Genomic DNA, 17,645 nt, shown 5'->3' with positions numbered 1-17,645 from the left:
GGTGCACAATGAGCATCCAATCATTTTTAGCTCCCTTCCTCAATTGAATTGATTCTTTTTTTTTAATTTAAATTCCATTCGCCAACATATAGAATTGATTCTTAATAGTATTTCCGTGTTAAACTAATATCATAACCACCAATGACAAATCACTTAATGCTGCCGAGAGTTTAGGTCGTTTAGTCCTTCCTGGAACACAATAAATGTTCAGTAAATATTTGTAAAATGGAGTAATTTAGGACAACTCAACAATTAATTAATGCATCATCTTATGGCATGCTATGGACGAATATTTATTAAGTGCCTACTTTGTGCCATGCCATAAGATTAAAACTGTTCGGCCTATAGAGAAATTTTTTTATGGCTCTGATTCTCAAGGAGTTGACCTAGTTAAATATATAAAGCATAAATACATAAATGAAAAAATTAGTTTAATTCAGCAATATGAGAAATGTTGCGACCACTAGTTGTTTAATTATATAATAATTTGAAGAAACAGTAACAAAGGCAAGGAGGAAAAGAAAAGGCAAGGAAATATTGGTGAAACTTTCTGGAGACAGGATTTGTGTAGAAAAGGGGCAGGTATTTTATAGGATTAAAATGATCACATTTTTGTTTATACTCTTGGTTGAAATTTGCATAAAATTATGAGGCAAGTGGACTATCTACAAATAGTTTTATCTCCAGCTCAGTTTACACAGTGGTAAATTTTGTGTTTAACTGTTCTATGACATTGTACATTTACTTATCCCTTTTATGGACATTATTACATTTTGAATTAAAGCTTATTGTCTAGCCAGAAATAAATAAGAGGAAAGTATGTCTAAGATATTAACAGACTAGGTTTTAACAATCCATTCTCAGTTTGGAATGAAGGGCAATTGGGTGATGAGCAGAATGAATAAAAAGCAAAACAAAAAAAGATTTTCCAGGACTTCCTACATTAAAGTACGCTGCCTTTATTCGACAGGAAGTTTACTAAAGCAAGAAACACCAAATAGATAGGTCCATATGCAGATAAAAATGTAAACTTTGGGGGGTTGCCTAAGTGGCTCAGTCGTTAGGCGTCTGCCTTCGGCTTAGGTTATGATCCCAGAGTCCTGGAATCGAGCCCTGCATCAGGCTCCCTGCTTGGCGGGAAGCCTGCTTCTTCCTCTCCCACTCCCCCTGCTTGTGTTCCTGCTCTCGCTGTGTCTCTCTCTGCCAAATAAATTTAAAAAAATCTTAAAAAAATGTAAACTTGGTTAGGGATGTAAAACACAAATTCTTTCTGAGTTTTTCATAGTTTATATTCTCCAAACTCTTCCTCTGTACTCTTCCCTACTTGCCAACAAGTTGCTTCCATTCAGCATTTGCTAACTTCATTACAGATTTCATGTAATAAAAGATAACTTCTCAGAAATGTGTATTGGCGCTTGCTATTTCAGTCAACCAATTTTACTGAATCTTTCTGAGAAAGTAGCCCTAGATGTAGTCACATGCTATTTTTCCGTTCTTTTCTTGCTTCTGTTAAAGAAATGCCAAATTCCCAAAATCAAAGTCATAGCTTTAACAACCCTCTGCCCATTGATACATATAAAAATGATGGTGAATTTTCTCCTTTGGATGATTTCTGATTTTTGAGGTAACCTGCATAATTACTCTTCATGAGAAGGCAGTGGAGGCCAATAAAAAGAGAATTTGTTTTATTTTTTTCTTCAAATTTTTATTTACATTCTAGTTCATTAACATATAGTGTAATATTAGTTTCAGGAGTAGAATTCAGTGATTCATCACTTACATATAACACCCAGCGTTCATTACAACAAGTGCCCTCCTCACTACCCATCACCCATTTAGCCCATCCCCCACCCACCTCCCTCCATCAACCCTCAGTTTGTTCTCTATAGGTAGGAGTCTCTTGGGGCACTTGGGTAGCTCAGTCAGTTAAGCATCCAACTCTTGATTTAGGCTCAGGTCATGATCTCAGAATTGTGAGATCAAGCCCTGTGTCAGGCTCCCCACTCAGTGGGGAGTCCGCTTGAGATTCTCTCTCCCCCTCCCCCTGCCCCTACCCCCGCGCCTACTCCGCCCCTGCTCACGTGCACTCTCTTTCTCGCTAGAATAAATAAATCTTAAAAAAAAAGTCTCTTATGGTTTGCTTCCCTCTCTTTCTTTTTCCCTTTCCCCTGTGTTCATCCATTTTGTTTCTTATATTCCACGCATGAGTGAAATCATATGGTATCTGTCTTTAAAAGAGAATTTGTTTTAAACTAAAGTGCCTAGATTTGAATTCACCCAGCTGTGCAGCTCACTGTTTGGGTAACTTTGGGAAAACTAAACTTCTTTAAGACTCAGTTTCTTCCTTGTAACTTGCAAGTAACAATACCTTGTAGAGTTGATCTGAGTATTAAATAAGAGATAACTTAAACTACTCCTGGCTTAGAGTACACTCGGAAGAAATGTTAATTCCCATTTCCTTTCCTTCATATCATTAGTGTTAATGGGTATATTTGGGTCATGGGTAAGAACACTGAACTTTGTTTTTGGCTTTCTGAGATGTTGGTGCTACCCAAAAATAGAACCTGAGTGGAATCACCCAGAGCCTGGCATACTGGCATTTAATATATTCAGTGCTAACGTTATTAAGAGAGAATATTTCAACTGCTGTTTTCCTATCCCTAACTTGCAAAATATTTATTGACCCATATTGATGTGCTGAGAAGTAATACCAGAGCATTTAAATCTACTTTCAAAAGAGCAAAGCTCTTAAATTGTCTCAGCAAAATGACTATCATAAATAGAAACAAAAAAATAGGTCTGTCAAAGCATTCAGACTGTCGTCCAATGCCCTACCTTTCAAAATTACTACCCAATGCTTCGTTCTACATAACAATTCATATTCTCAGCTAAAATATTGAAGATAATGTATCTGAAAACATTTGCCTTTTTCCTTCTGTATTTTCTCTTCTTTATGTTTAGTAATCCAAAAAACCTCAGAGCTGGTTTCAGTCAGAAAAATTATAAACTTAAAATTCTATATAGCATTCCTCTAAAATACTCACTAAAAGAGTATGTTTTTTGTTCATTTTTATCCTTAAATTTTTTTGCAAATACCTTAGAAATGTGAACATTTAAATATTTGCAGTGGTTATGAGCACAGACTTAGAGTTAGCCTTATGTTTAATCCTAGCTCAGTCACTCACTTATGTGGCCTTGGGCAGATTTTAACCTCTAAGCCTCAGGTTCTCATCTGTAGAATTCTAACAGTACACACTTCATAGACCAGGATCATGACCTGAGCTGAAGGCAGCCGCTCAACCAACTGAGCCACCCAGGCGCCCTGGAATAATACTTTCTAAAAAGTGTGAACATTGATATGTTCTCTATATCAAAAGTACAAGTAAAGAAAGTCCTATTGTGTTGGGTGCCTCGGTGGCTCAGTCGGTTAAGCATCTGCCTTCAGCTCAGGTCATGATCCCAGGATCCTGGGATCGAGCCCCACATCGGGCTCCATGCTCAGCGGGGAGCCTGCTTCTCCCTCTTTCCCTCACCCTAGCTCGTGCATGCTCACGCTCTCTCTCTCTCTCATGCGCAAAAGTAAATAAATGAAACATCTTTTTAAAAATGAAGAAAGTCCTATCGTGTCTTCATGGAAACCACGTAGTAAAGCTTTAATCTAATTACCCTAAAATTAGAGGAGCACACATCAAGTATTATAATAATTGACTGTTTTCTCATATTCACTTTAATAAATGTATTGACCATATTCTTAATTTTGTATCAACTAAAGGTATTTACACAGGTCATCTGCATCCTGTGTATAGATATTTTGCCCATTCTTCTACTTAATTCTTTAAAATTCCATCTTTATTATCCTTTTTATCTAAGGAAAGATCAAGAAAAGTCTCCTTCCTTAGTCATCTTTGCCATTATCCGCCCCCACCATCCCTCCAGGCTAAGAACATCGTGCAGACTGAGTTATTAAAGTTGATCTGAAAGAGCAATCTGTTCTAAATGACTGTCCCTGGATCTGCCACGGAACCCTGTAAATACCCTTCATTACTCTGGTGGGGTAGTATCATATTTCCTTCATGATACTTCTGTGACTGACACAAGTTAGGCAGTGAGATTTGGGCTTTGGATGATCCTGGTTGATTGATATAGGAATGGTGCTTCTCCCACAGGTAACCACAAATTTACTTCTCAGGATAATGTTTTAAAAATAAGTGTTCTTCTGTGTATAGTTTAAAAAAATGTTTTTAGTTTTTGAAACTAAATGGGTTTTGGACTTAGAGCATTTTTAATGTTTTTGGTTTTAGTTTTAGGTAAGCATTTTCAATACCATTTAGATTAAAAAGAAGTTTCATAAGGATTTAACTGTATTTCTCAATTACATTGTATTATGGGGTTTGGATAAGACACTCTATAATCCACCATACATATATCATTTTGGATCGACAAGAACTTTTCTTCGGTGTGAATATTTTTCTCATTAACAAAGGTTAGGAAATACATACATGTCTCTGTTCCTTAAAAATAAGATATAGAGGGGTTTTTGTTCTCATCTGCTACTAGAGGGGAGTAAGTGAATATAAACCTGTGAACTTTAAGCAAAACTTACTGAAACTTTGGTATATGTGAGCAATTTCTTTTAAAGAATTAAAATCTACAGCAGTATGGAAAAATAGGAAATACAAAATTTTACATGAATCTACTAGGGCAGAATTCTTGCATGCTTATCCTCCAAGTGAAGACTTCCTCTGTCATAGATCTTCCAGGTTCCTCGGTATTCCTGTAGATCATCCCAATGTGAGTAAATTGTTTCTGTAGCTGAGTGACTGAATTAAGAAAACAGCTGAAGGCAAGCACAGGATCATGTTCAAACCACAATAAACACATGCGTTGGATGGGCCACTCAACTTTATGGGGAAGGCTTAAGACATGTAACCTTGTGTTTACTTGTCACTTCTGAAACTTCTTTTTAACTATGTTGGAATATTTTTTAAAGTTTTAAAAATTATTCTTTGTATCAATAAACTCTTGTAAAATCTAAACTAGTGGGTGTGTGGTACAATGTTTATATAAGTACTACAGTGATACCCAGGATAGAGGCTGGTTTACTTGGGAGAAAAACTAATTTTAAAAAACAGAATCTAGAATACCAGGTTTGATGTGTTGTAAGCAAGGTGTCCACAATTGCTGAATATTATTTATTTTAAATATTTACATCCAGCTTTTTTTCCGTGTTCAAAAAATTTTGTACACTGTCTTATCATGGCATAGTTTGTATGGAAGTAGAAATGTATTCACTTACAGCATGTATATGCATTTCCCTTTGGAAAATCAAATTGTGGCACATCTATTTTTACCTGAAGTAGTTCCACTTTCCCACATCCCTAATGAAGAACTAGCAGCAGTTATATTGATTAGGTCCCAAGATCTGAGTGGGATAGTTGGGGAAGATTATTTATTTATTTATTTATTTATTTATTTATTTATTTAGAAAAGGGGAGAAAGGCTTTCTTCTCCCTTTTAAGATTTATTTATTTATTTTAGAGGGAGGCTTGGTGGGAGGGGCAGAGGGAGAGGGGGAGAGAGAATCTTAAGCAGACTCCCTGCTGAGCACAGATTCCCAATGCAGGGCTAGATTCACAACCCCAAGATCATTACCTGAGCCAAAATCAAGAGTTGGATGCTTAACTGACTGAGCCACCTAAGCGCCCCAAGATCTTATCTTTAAATAAAAAGAAATTGTTGGAGCAACCACATAAATAGAAATAAGTAGTCTTGAGGTTAGTATCAGCACAGGATTAGGTAAGAGAGCAAAGGAATCTGTCATTAAAGATCTGGACTACCGTGGTAATAAAAACAACCTATCCGCATAACTCTGTTCTTTTTGTACCTTTTTCCCGCCTCGGTAATAGTAATTTTAACCTTTTTATTTAAAAGTTTTCCTCATTTTTTTTCACTTTGCCTGTGTAAATACAAAGCTCCATCAGAAGGGAGTAGTGAAAGCTCTGATGTGATCATAATAAACAAAGAAATGTTATATCTATTCAATATACAATAGGAAGTCTCAAGATGCCTAAAAAAGGTAAAAAGAGCTCTTAGTAAATTCCATAAGGTTAAGAATTTTGGTATATTTTGTACACTGCTTTATACCCAGTACCTGGTACCTAGTAGGCATTTGGTAAATATTTATTGAATGAATGAATGGGAAGAATTCCTGCAAACTGTTGAGTGATTTAATTAAGAAGCTAGATATAAGCCAATGTATTTCATGCTATCCAAATCTAAGAATGATCCTTTTAAAAAATAACCAATGACATTTACCTGAATTTTCAAAATGCAGGCTTCTGCCAAGATTAATGACACTACAGCACACTTAATCTGTACCAAGCAATGGGGTTAACTTCTTTTTCCCCAAATTTCTATTCTGAAAATGTATGAAATTAATATCAAAGAACCTATACTTTGACAAAGAAGGTTTTTGAGCAGATGATGGTTTGGTTAAGCATTCTTTTTTATTGATTGGTAATGCTTGTGAAAGAAGACATCTGGCATAGACTTTTTCAAATAATACATAAAAATGTTATTCCAGATGCTAATACAAGAATAGGAGTTGTAATCTATTATGTTATATAGTCATTTTGACTTTTAAACAGTATCTGATTTTTTTTCTGATGCAGTTTGTTCAAACTAATTTGTTACTGGGTTTACTCTCAGGCTGATGGTTTTTTCCTCTCCATTTTTTTGTTTGTTTGTTTGTTTGTTTTTGTGATCTCTAATTAACAACTTTTAATGTTAGTTATCTTCTTCTCTTTTGCTTAGCCTTTGGATGAACAGTTCCAAAACTCTCCACTTTTAAAATGTTAGGCCTCAGCTTCATATGGCTTTTCGCAGCCAAATTTCCTAAAATGTATCAGTGATTAAACGATAATAAATTTTCCACTAAAATTAAAGTTCCTAAAAATTAAGAATTCTGATGTATTTCAAAAAATAATGCCATTTTCTTTGACAGAAGGAACATGGTGCCATGAATTTAGTATTAATTCCAAACATAAATCAATAAACAACTTGGGCCTCTAGCTAGAAGTGAAATTCTATAGGTAGGAAAACTGATTGACCCCCACCGCCCATAGGTGCTGTCCCGCTATGGAATCCCTTTGCTCAGTTTTCTCCTGTCCAATCAGGTGGAATGTTTCACAGGCACATGGTTTATACAGCTCAAAATAACTTGGGACCTGTGAGCTGACAAATGCTCTGGCTCCGGTGGTGACAGGTTGTCCAGCTTCTTACAGCCATCTTCACTGAAACTAAGGTTAACTCCTCACTCTCTATGGACGGCTACTCTCGATTTCCAAGGACGTGAAGAATTTTCTTCTCCTCCTGTGCTTTCATCTAAAAAGTTCTCCTTGGATAATTATCATCACAGTGGATTGCCTGGGTTGGACATCCTCATCTGGGTCAACTAAAAAAAGAAAGGTAATATCCAGATTTAAGTTCTCAAGTGTGTTTTGATAACAGGGCACTGACAATGGGAAAAGGGATATTTCAGAGACCTAGTTACTGTTGTTTAGAGTGAAACCTAGGAGAGCTTCCTAATTATGTATGATGTGACACAAAAGTTTGCGAAAAAATAAAGTTTTCTACATGTAAAGGTTTTGGAGGGGATTGATGAGACTCACAAAGATCACAGCCTCCTTGGGTCCTAGGGAGAAATACCTCAACAGAGGAAGTTGTGACATGTTCCATACATCATTGGTATTTCCACACATTCACTTATTAAAATAATGGTGTTTGTATAGAGAATATGTGTGTGATGCCTATTTCCTTTTTAAAGGAAATCAAATCTAAAATAATATGACTCCATAGTTAAAGACTTTCATTTTAATTTTTTTTATCATGTAAAGGGATATGGTTGCTATATTTAGTGTTGGGAGATCTGTTCCCTGGATTAATGTACACAACAGCTGCAAAAAGTCTTGCTCAAAGGACATTGCTCTTTCTTTCTCCTTTTTCTCTCTCTCTCTCTCTCTCTCTTCAACTACATCAGAAAGACACTTGACAGTCAGTGGCAAGTGTTTGGACTGATACGTTGCACTATTAGCAGCAATTAGATGCACATCTTGAATTATATTTTAAAAACCATATAAGCAAAGAAAAAGAGAACATGGATTAATCTGTATTTCCATTCCCCAAAAGTAAACATTACAACAATGGTGTTAAGAAATTTTACTATTTTATCAACAGATTTTTACTCATACTTGTTAAAGATAGTAGAATCAGTCAGTTTGAAAGAAACAAATCCAGTTTTCTTTCTCAAAAAATTATGGTTCAATTACTTTCACATTGATAATAATGAAATGAATTCTCAATAAAGAATTTGTCACAACTTTTCAGTCTTTCCTTAATAATAACTCTTAAGTGCACATAAAATCCATAATCCTTTTCTAGGAAATTGAGAATGTCTATACTTAAAGCTATAATAAACATATTTTTAAACAAAAATTAAGATATGTTGTCTGACACATGATTTAACAACAAACAAAATATTTATAATCAAGGCCATTCCAGGAAATTTGAAATATATGCACGTTATATTTATTTTGTCAGTAGACAAAATTATAGCCATTACAGAATCTTATAATAATGGACTATGAAACAAACGGTTGGACACTATCCAAATTCTGGAAGTTTGTCTCTATTCCCACTTATAGAATATGGCTAATGCTATTGGAACTCATACTAATGTGTTAAAGCCCAGTTCTATAGATCTGTAATTTAGAATACAGGCCCTATTACATGTTCCTATTACAGTGTGCTTCGTCCATCCAGTGGAATGGACTCAGAACCACAATTCATGGACACCAAAAATTGAATGAGTTTTTAATCCAGGCTGGGTTTTGGAATTCATAGAGATGGTTTATTTTTGAAGAAACAGGACAGCTGATAAATCACATTTCAATGTGAAGGGGCTTTAATGAAATAAGGTGACAGCTAAATTTTTCAACAGTTATTTCCTTATATGTAATAGGAGTAACGAACTCAGCTTGCTAACCTGAAAATACAAGACGAATGATACTGCTAACCCCAGAATAATTACAGTAGTTTCCTTCATTGACATTGAGATTTGACAAAGGCATTGCTTGTCACCTGGTGTCATTACCTTTAACGAGACCAAAAAAATGAAAGAATTATCTTAACTTTTTTCCTCTCTTAGGAGATATAGAAGAATCAAGCACCATGGGGTATTTTCTTAAATTTCTATGGGGCTTCATACTTGACAAAGAGCTTTTAAAACTGCTAGGGCATTGCTTGCACTTTTGCTTAAAGGGAACAACCCAAGTACAGACAGAAGAATCTGTTTAAAAATTTAAGAGCATATATTCAGCAAATACATTTTTGGTGGGCACAAAGGTTTATATGACTATTTACTTGCAGTCACCAGAGTCTGCAGAGTTCATGTATAACCACTGTCACCTTGACAGGCTCTGCACAGGCTGTGTGTTGCATAGACCTCCACTTGGAGTCACAATGCACTATACCCTCTGGGAGGGGCACAGCACAGCCTTCCCACCAAGCACTTGAACTAAAACTAGATCTTCAGATCTGGAGCCTCTTTGGGGTACTTGCTCCTCTCCCAATTTAGCCAGCATGTTATGTCAGTGTAATTTGGGAAGTTATCTTTTCCAAATCCTTCATCATCTAAAGAAAATTGACAGGCTGAAGAGGGATGAAAATGTTCTATTTTTTTCTTATTTAAAATAAATCTTTGAGTTAATGAGACTGACGTTTTCTCATTTTTGATTTCCTGTTTAAGAGCTAAGTGCACCACAAATGGTGAGATCTTGAGAGTGATAGAAAACCTCATTTTTTATGACTACCATCAAACTCTTTTTACATCCTAGATGCCTGAAGTCTTCTTGTTTGCCTTTCATTAGCCTTTCTACAGGTTGTAGAGTTTACCTTTACACAATTTCTTTGCTGTCAAGGTTAAATACTAGCTTTGGGCTCTGGCTTCAGTATCCTTTACTTTCCTACATGTTTATCCTGTTCTGTATTCAAAAACATATGAAAGTATGTTTCATAGAAGCCAATCTCTTGTCTCCCACTCAAACTAAATCCTTACTTTCTTTCCTACCTTCCCACCTTTACCAATTAATTAAAACAATAATAAGAGAATGGCTTACTCACCTTTGGCCTATTATCTAAAAACATTTTCCTTCCTTTAATTCCTGCCCTTTAAGGAGTGTCCCTAATTAAACAGATTCGCACTGTTTCTCCTATGTATTAGCTCTTCTCTGCCTCTTTAGTTCAACATTCTCTTCTAATGTATGCATTTGTCTCTATTTGTTTTTATCTGCTGTTTTTCCTCTTTCAAACTGAAAAAGGAATTAAGAGACTAGATCTTACACTATTTCCATATTGCTACTGACTTATTTCCATATATTTCATGTCCTTATTCTGATAATGCAACATATACTAACTTATTAAATTACTAATGTCACTCACAGCAAAAATAGACTAGAAATAAAACTAAGATGGGGGGGATCCCTGTAATAGTAATGGATGAAAACTATAACAATGGAGAAGGATTTACTTCAAAGTGCATCCCCTCTGCAACCAACTTTTTTTAAATTAATGCACCTTTATTTTTTTCTTAAAGATTTTTATTTATTTATTTGACAGAGAGAGAGAGAGCACAAGCAGGGGAAGCAGCAGGCAGAGGGAGAAGCAGGCCTCCCTGCTGAGCAAGGAGCCCAACGTGGGGCTGGGATCATGACCTGAACCAAAGGCAGATGCTTAATCAACTGAGCCACCCAGGAGTCCCTGCAGCCAAATTTTTAAAAGATGATCTGTACCCAACTCTCCAGGACTAGTTTCTATGTAATGGGATTTGGTTCTTGGCCCAGCAAGTTTCTCCGAAAGAACTGAATTAGATACTTCTATTGTGTGGGACATCACAGGATAGAGAAGGCAAGACAAATGGGTCAATACCAGCATTAAAGAGAGGGAAGCAAAGCCTAATTTTGTTGAAGATTCTTCCCCTAAAAACATTCTAGGTATAATAATTACACATCAGCAGAAAATTATTACCTTCAATTTGCATTTTTAAAGTGCTTTCACAAACAAAACCATGAAGTAAGCAGGGGCGTTTGCTCATCCTCAGGTTAGAGGTGAGTTACTTAAAGATGTCTTATCTTGTCCCATTCCAGCTCTCTACATGAATAATTATTAAACATTAAGCTATTGTTTTGTGTCTACCTAGAAACCAGATTTGTTTTTTCATTTAGATATCTAATGATACTTCATAGCCAGAAAACTTTGGTGTTTACATGAGTCCAAGTTACTTCATATTAGGTTTTGCCAATTCTCTGGTCAATGCCCCAGGTTAAGTATTCATATTATAGCCCAAAGATGGATGTATACCACATGATATTTCCAACAAGGTCTTCTTAGAGCCTACAGAAAAGGTAGTGCCCAGTTAACATGAGTTGAGAAATATGCCCAAAGGTATCAACATCAAGTTTTGTTATTATGAACCAGACCTTTAATTTTCAGGAAGTTCTCAGGGCAAATCCTCTCATCAGGAGAAATCCCAGGGAAAAAAATAGAGCTATTTAGCAAAGTAAAGTAAAGAACATCAATAAGCCTTCTATGTCACCAAATTAGTTTAAATTATTTACTAAAGTCTGTCTTGATTATTGATGCCGCATTGCTTCATTTCTAACCTAGGACACTTTCAACTTATCCATGATCTATTTTCAAGGACAATTACTCATTCTTATTTTGAAAGTGGCACTAAATCTCTTTCAATTTTGTAAGAAGCAGAAAGAAGGAAACAAGTCCAGTGTCACTCTGAACATCTCAGATGAAATGTCTAAGAGAATTCTTAATTTCCTTTCCTGAAACCTGCTCATCCAAAGAAATGATTCTACCACTCACCTAGTTGCTTAGGCCCTAAATACTAGGGTCACCCTTGACTCTGCTCTTTCTCTTTTAGTCAACTAACAAATTATACTGCCTCTACTTTTAAAAAATACCTCAAATCTGATCATTTCTCACCATGTCCCACTGATACCATTCATTGATCCAACCACCATCATCTCTTACATAGCATATGGCAAGGCTCCTAACTGATCTGCTTGTTTCCACACTTGCTCCCTTCAACCTGATTCTTTGCATAGCAACCGTGATTAAGTTTTTTCAAATCTATGCCATCTGCTTCTCAAAACTTTAAAATGTGTCCCCATTTACACATGTAATAAGATTCAATGTCCTTCCCATGATCTGCAAGGCCTCACATGATCTAACTTTGTACTTTTCTGACTTCTTTTTCTTCTACTCTTCTTTTTCATTCACCTCCTGGCACAATGGGCTTGACTTGAACACAGCAAACATTCACCTCTGCCTTAACACTTACTTCTTTCCTACTTAGGAACATTCTCCCCACCCCCTCCACCCCCAGATGGTCACACGGCTAACTTCTCCACTACATTAGAAGCTATGCCTGATCTTCTTAGCTGAAATAGCATACCTTCCACTCTTCCCCTTCATTCCCTATTCCCTTGCCTTATTTATTTTTCTTCTTAACACTTATGTTTTCTCCACTAGAATGTCGACTTCATAAGGTTAGGGACTTTGTCATTTGTTCACTGCTGAATCCATAGCGCTTAGAATGGTGCCTGGAACATAGTAGATGCTCAATAGATATTTACTGGATGAATAAATGAAAGGTACATTATCCATAATAGCATTTGGGCTTTTTAAAAGTACAAATTTTAGGGCGCCTGGGTGGCTCAGTTGGTTAAGCGACTGCCTTCGGCTCAGGTCATGATCCTGGAGTCCCGGGATCGAGTCCCACATTGGGCTCCCTGCTGAGCAGGGAGTCTGCTTTTCCCTCTGAACCTCTTCCCTCTCATGCTGTCTATCTCTCATTCTCTCTCTCTCAAATAAATAAATAAAATCTTTAAAAAAATAAAAGTACAAATTTTATAACAGATAGTTTTTACATTAATGCCTGAAAGAGAAAATGGTACATTTTCTTATTTCCTATTATAAGTAATATTCACCAGCTTAACAATTTATATATGCATTTTCATCTGAGAATCTCCTGAAATAGAATTGTTACTATCCCATTGGAAAGATGAGAATAATTGAGATTCAGAATCATTAAATGACTTGCTCAAGATAACACAGTTTTTTAGTGTTGGAGCTGGGATTCAAACCCAGGTTTCTGATTATAATCAGATGTTCTTTGATACTTCTGGTATGAAAGAAAAGCATAATTCCAGTTATTTTACCCACCATAAATACTCATTTGAAAGTCACCTTGAAGTTATTACTGCTTTTACCAGTTTATATTTTTCTTTTCTCTATAAGTTTTCTTTGAAAATATGATTTCTATTTATCTGTCTTATTTTATCCTGCACTTAAAATAAAAGATAAACAACAATAGATTTAGCAGGAAATTCTAATGCACAAAAGAATTCAACAGATATTTATTGATCGCCTTCTATGTGCTGTGTGTGCACACAGATGATGCTGTACAAACACAAAGTGAGGTAGACTGAAGAGTAAATAGGCAAATTTACTATGTTGTGATAATTGCTGTGTTTGGAGGTAAGGACAGAGCGCACTTTGTGAGCATATTGCAGAGGTACCCAACCCAAAACAAAGAAGAAATCCCACAGCGATGTCTCAGCTAAGAACTGAAGACCATGTAGAACTTGGCCCAGTAAGGTAGTGAAGGGAGGTGGGGACAGGCAGCCACCTAACAAAGAAAATATATACAAAGATCTTCAGGCAACCCAGTTCATTCATGAGACTACATGTATTTCAACATTGTATAAATGGTGCTGAATTAACTGCAAATCTGCAGCTCAGCTGCTCTTCAAACTTTGTCCTAGGACCAACCACTTGGTATGTCACTAGAGTTGTTATATAATATTAATAATAATAATAATAGCAGCAACTACCATTTACTGAACATTTACTAAATGCCAAGCCCATTTAATCATCACTTCAATTGATGAGATGGCTGGTGTTATTATTCCTGTTTTGTAGACGTGTAAGCTGAGCCTTGTAGAGGTTAAAAGTGACTTTGTTGAGTTTATACAGCCAGAAAGTGTCAGAACTGGGATCTGAACCACATCTATCTAACTCCAAAGTTTTAGGTAATAAACACTACATTAAAGAACATTAAATAAATGAATTAAACATTAATTAAACTAAAACATTAAAGCAATTCTTTATTTTGAATACTCGAAAATTTTGTTATCATAATAATTTCTTATAACCATAAGCATCAGACAGGCACACATTTGCACCTCAATTGGCTTCTTTTCTTAAAAAAGAAAAAAAAGTGGGGGCGCCTGGGTGGCTCAGATGGTTAAGCGGCTGCCTTTGGCTCAGATCATGATCCCAGGGTCCTGGGATCGAGTCCCCCATCGGGCTCCCTGCTCAGCGGGAAGCCTGCTTCTCCCTCTGCCTCTATCTCTCTGTCTCTCATGAATAAATAAATAAAATCTTTAAAAAAAATGGTTACAGAGAGTAGTGATTACTTTTTATGAGTATTTTCTTACCTATTTCCACCATAAATATAAAGTTCTTAAAAGTTTTTCAACATTAACATCACCTTTACCTAAATATTGTTGTTTTTTTTTTTTAAAGACTTTATTTATTTAAGAGAGAGAGAGAGAGAAGCAGACTCTCCACTGAGCAGGGAGCCCAATGTGGGGCTCGATCCCAGAACCTGGAGATCAAGACCCGAGCCAAAGGCAGACACTTAACCGACTGAGCCACCTAAATATTGTTTTTTACTAACATCATTTGAGTGTCCATTACAGGGGCTGACCCTGTTTTAAGGGCTTTGCATTCATGATGTTATTAATCCTCACTCTCCTAGAGATTAGGTATTATCCATGTTTTACAGATGAGGAATCCAAAGCTCAGAGAAGTAAGTCATTTCCTCAAAGTCACACAACTGCTGAGAGTTCATGAAACCAGAATTTGAAAACCAATCTGATCCCAAGGCCAATTATGCTCATTCCATGTTGGCTCAAGATAAAAGCCATCTTAGAACACAGAGTTAAGAGACGAAGTTGCATTAAAACACAATCTACAGTAATGTTTAACTAACAGAAGACCATTCTGATTTATAAATTACTTAATTTTCCCCCTTACATTTAAATGCAGTTGGCCCTTGAACAACATGGGTTTGAACTGCATGTGGGTCCACTTATACATGGATTATTTTAGATTTTTTTAAAAATACAGTACAGTGCTGTAAATGCATTTTCTCTTCCTTAAGATTTTCCTAAAACATTTTCTTTTTTCTAGCTTGCTTTATTGTGAGAATGTGGCATATAATACATATAACATATAAAATATGTTTTAATTGTTTATGCTATTGGCAAGGATTCTGATCAATAGTAAGCTATTAGTAGTTTTGTTTGGGAAGAATCAAAAGTTATACATGGGTTTTTGACTGTGCAAGGCTTGGTACTCCTAACCCTCGCATTGTGCAAGGGTCAATTGTATATGCAGAAATTCAAATGAGAGTAATGAAATAGTTGATTTATAAATGAGAAGGATTTTTCATCAGTATATTAATTACATTTTAAAATAGCATTTTGCACCTTATTGTACATATCTTTAACTCTTCTTCTGTATAGTTAATGCACACATGAGACAAATTTTCAATTGATATATCAATTATATTTTCATATACTATTTTGTATATCATCCACGGTCCTACCAAATTTAAAATAGCTGGATAGCTCTATTTAATGAGTATATTATTATTCAATTAACTAACTTCTTATTGAACATGGTTCCAATTTTTTAATACTATCATCTATACTGTGATGAATATCTTTGTAAATAAATCTTTGCACTCATCCAACCTCTGTGCATTTTCAATTCATCTTTTTTTTTAAGATTTATTTATTTATTTTGAGAGAGTGAGAATGAGAGAGAGAGAGAGAGAGAGTACATGAGAGCGGGGAGGGTTAGAGGGAGAAGCAGGCCCCTCGCCGAGCAGGGAGCCTGATGCGGGACTCGATCCCGGGACTCCAGGATCATGACCTGAGCCGAAGGCAGTGGCTTAACCAACTGAGCCACCCAGGCACCCTCAATTCATCTTTAAGGCACAATAGACTTTACCCAAACAAATGACTCCAGTAGTGGCAATTTCAGGCTGTAACAAGCATGTGGAAATATATTTGGCTATAGGTGATCCGTTCTGTCTCTAATTGCCCTCTCAAGGTGACTGCTTACTTTGCCAATTTAGATGTTAGTTTTGGAGAGCACTCTAAAAGCTCTAGAGTTAGAGCAGTTCCTAGGAAGCCTTCTTTGTGATGTAAGTAAGGCTGTCATATAAGGGAAAGGAAAGGAATGAACTGAAACAAGTTTTGTCATAGAATCATAAAGCCTAGAGATACCTGGGTGGCTCAGTTGGTTAAGCGTCTGCCTTTGGCTCAGGTCATGGTCCCAGGGTCTTGGGATCGAGCCCCGCATCAGGTTCCCTGCTCAGCAAGGAGCCTGCCTCTCCCTCTGCCTGCCGCCCCCCCTCCCCTGGCTTGTACTCTCTCGTTCTCTCTCCCTGGCAAATAAATAAAATTTTAAAAAAAGAAAAAGAATTGTAAAGCCTAAAAAGATTTAGATTACTTTCTTCTCCATCTTCCTACAAGGCCTAGCACCTAGTAGCCAAGAATGGCAAATGGTGTTCATCTCTATTACCATCTCTGATTGATTGGTGGTGACTGAAGGAGTAGAGTGTTGAGAAAGTCAAGATCCTATGGGAAGAGCACTGTACTCTGTTAGCTGTATCTTTTAAGGAAAGAGAGAAGTAACAGCCTACAGGTCACGAGTTTGCCATCCCTCTAGTAAATGTGTGACTAAATAAATGATAAAATGTTAATAATATAAAGTTGCTTTGTATTACCAAACTCTCTACTTCAGGGGGGCTTTGAACTAAAGTTTTCTTAATATTTTAAAAATTATTTGTTTTTTGAATCAGTAATATCCTCATATAATTGACACTCAAAAGTCAGGAAAGGGTATACAGTGAAATACAGTTTAGGGGTGTCCTGTCTTGAACCTCATTTCCCTGTCTCCGACATCTCCTCTTCACCAATGTTAATACAAGAGATTTTTAAAAATCTGGGCTCTAACTCATATCTTCGTAGAAATTAAATTAATTATATCTTTATTTGAAAGGGCTAAATCATTACACTTTTCAAGAGCAGATTGAACCTGTAAACAACATTGAATTTAAACAACTTGTCTCTAGTAGAAAACCAAAAGCATTATTTATTTTCATGAATTGGATCAAATTGATGTTTTCAGTAACTAAATGAGATTATGTTGTATCTTTTTTTCCAATTCAAAGAAGAATTTATTCATTAGTTTAACAATTATTTATTGGGATCTAAGTCCTTGCATTGGTAGAAGTCATATTTTAGTGGGAGGAAAATGACAAGCTGCTAAAAATGTGCATGCCAGATATTTCTCATGGAGATAAGTGGTCCTGAGAAAACCAAACTGAGTAAAAAGGATAGGCTAGAAGGGGATTGCCGTCTTATGTTGGGCCATAAAGAAGGAACCACCGAAGAGACAATAGATGGACGGATAATCGAAGGAAGTGAGAAGTGAGT

General features: G+C 36.1%; 1 protein-coding gene across 1 annotated transcript in view; it reads left to right on the top strand.

The window, feature by feature from the left end:
* The first annotated feature begins 7,330 nt into the window (after positions 1–7,330).
* The window catches only part of MYPN (myopalladin), an 83,443-nt gene continuing 73,128 nt past the window's right edge, over positions 7,331–17,645 (top strand). Inside the window, exon 1 of the mRNA XM_025850239.2 lies at positions 7,331–7,467. The gene's annotated coding sequence lies outside the window, so the exon portion shown is untranslated. The remainder of the gene's footprint in view (positions 7,468–17,645) is intronic.

This window comes from Callorhinus ursinus, unplaced genomic scaffold (genome assembly GCF_003265705.2).
Source record: "Callorhinus ursinus isolate GAN/ISIS: 27379988/994484 unplaced genomic scaffold, GSC_fseal_2.0 scaffold31, whole genome shotgun sequence".
Classification (NCBI taxonomy): Eukaryota; Metazoa; Chordata; class Mammalia; order Carnivora; family Otariidae; genus Callorhinus; species Callorhinus ursinus.
This window is presented reverse-complemented; position numbering and strand designations above follow the sequence as displayed.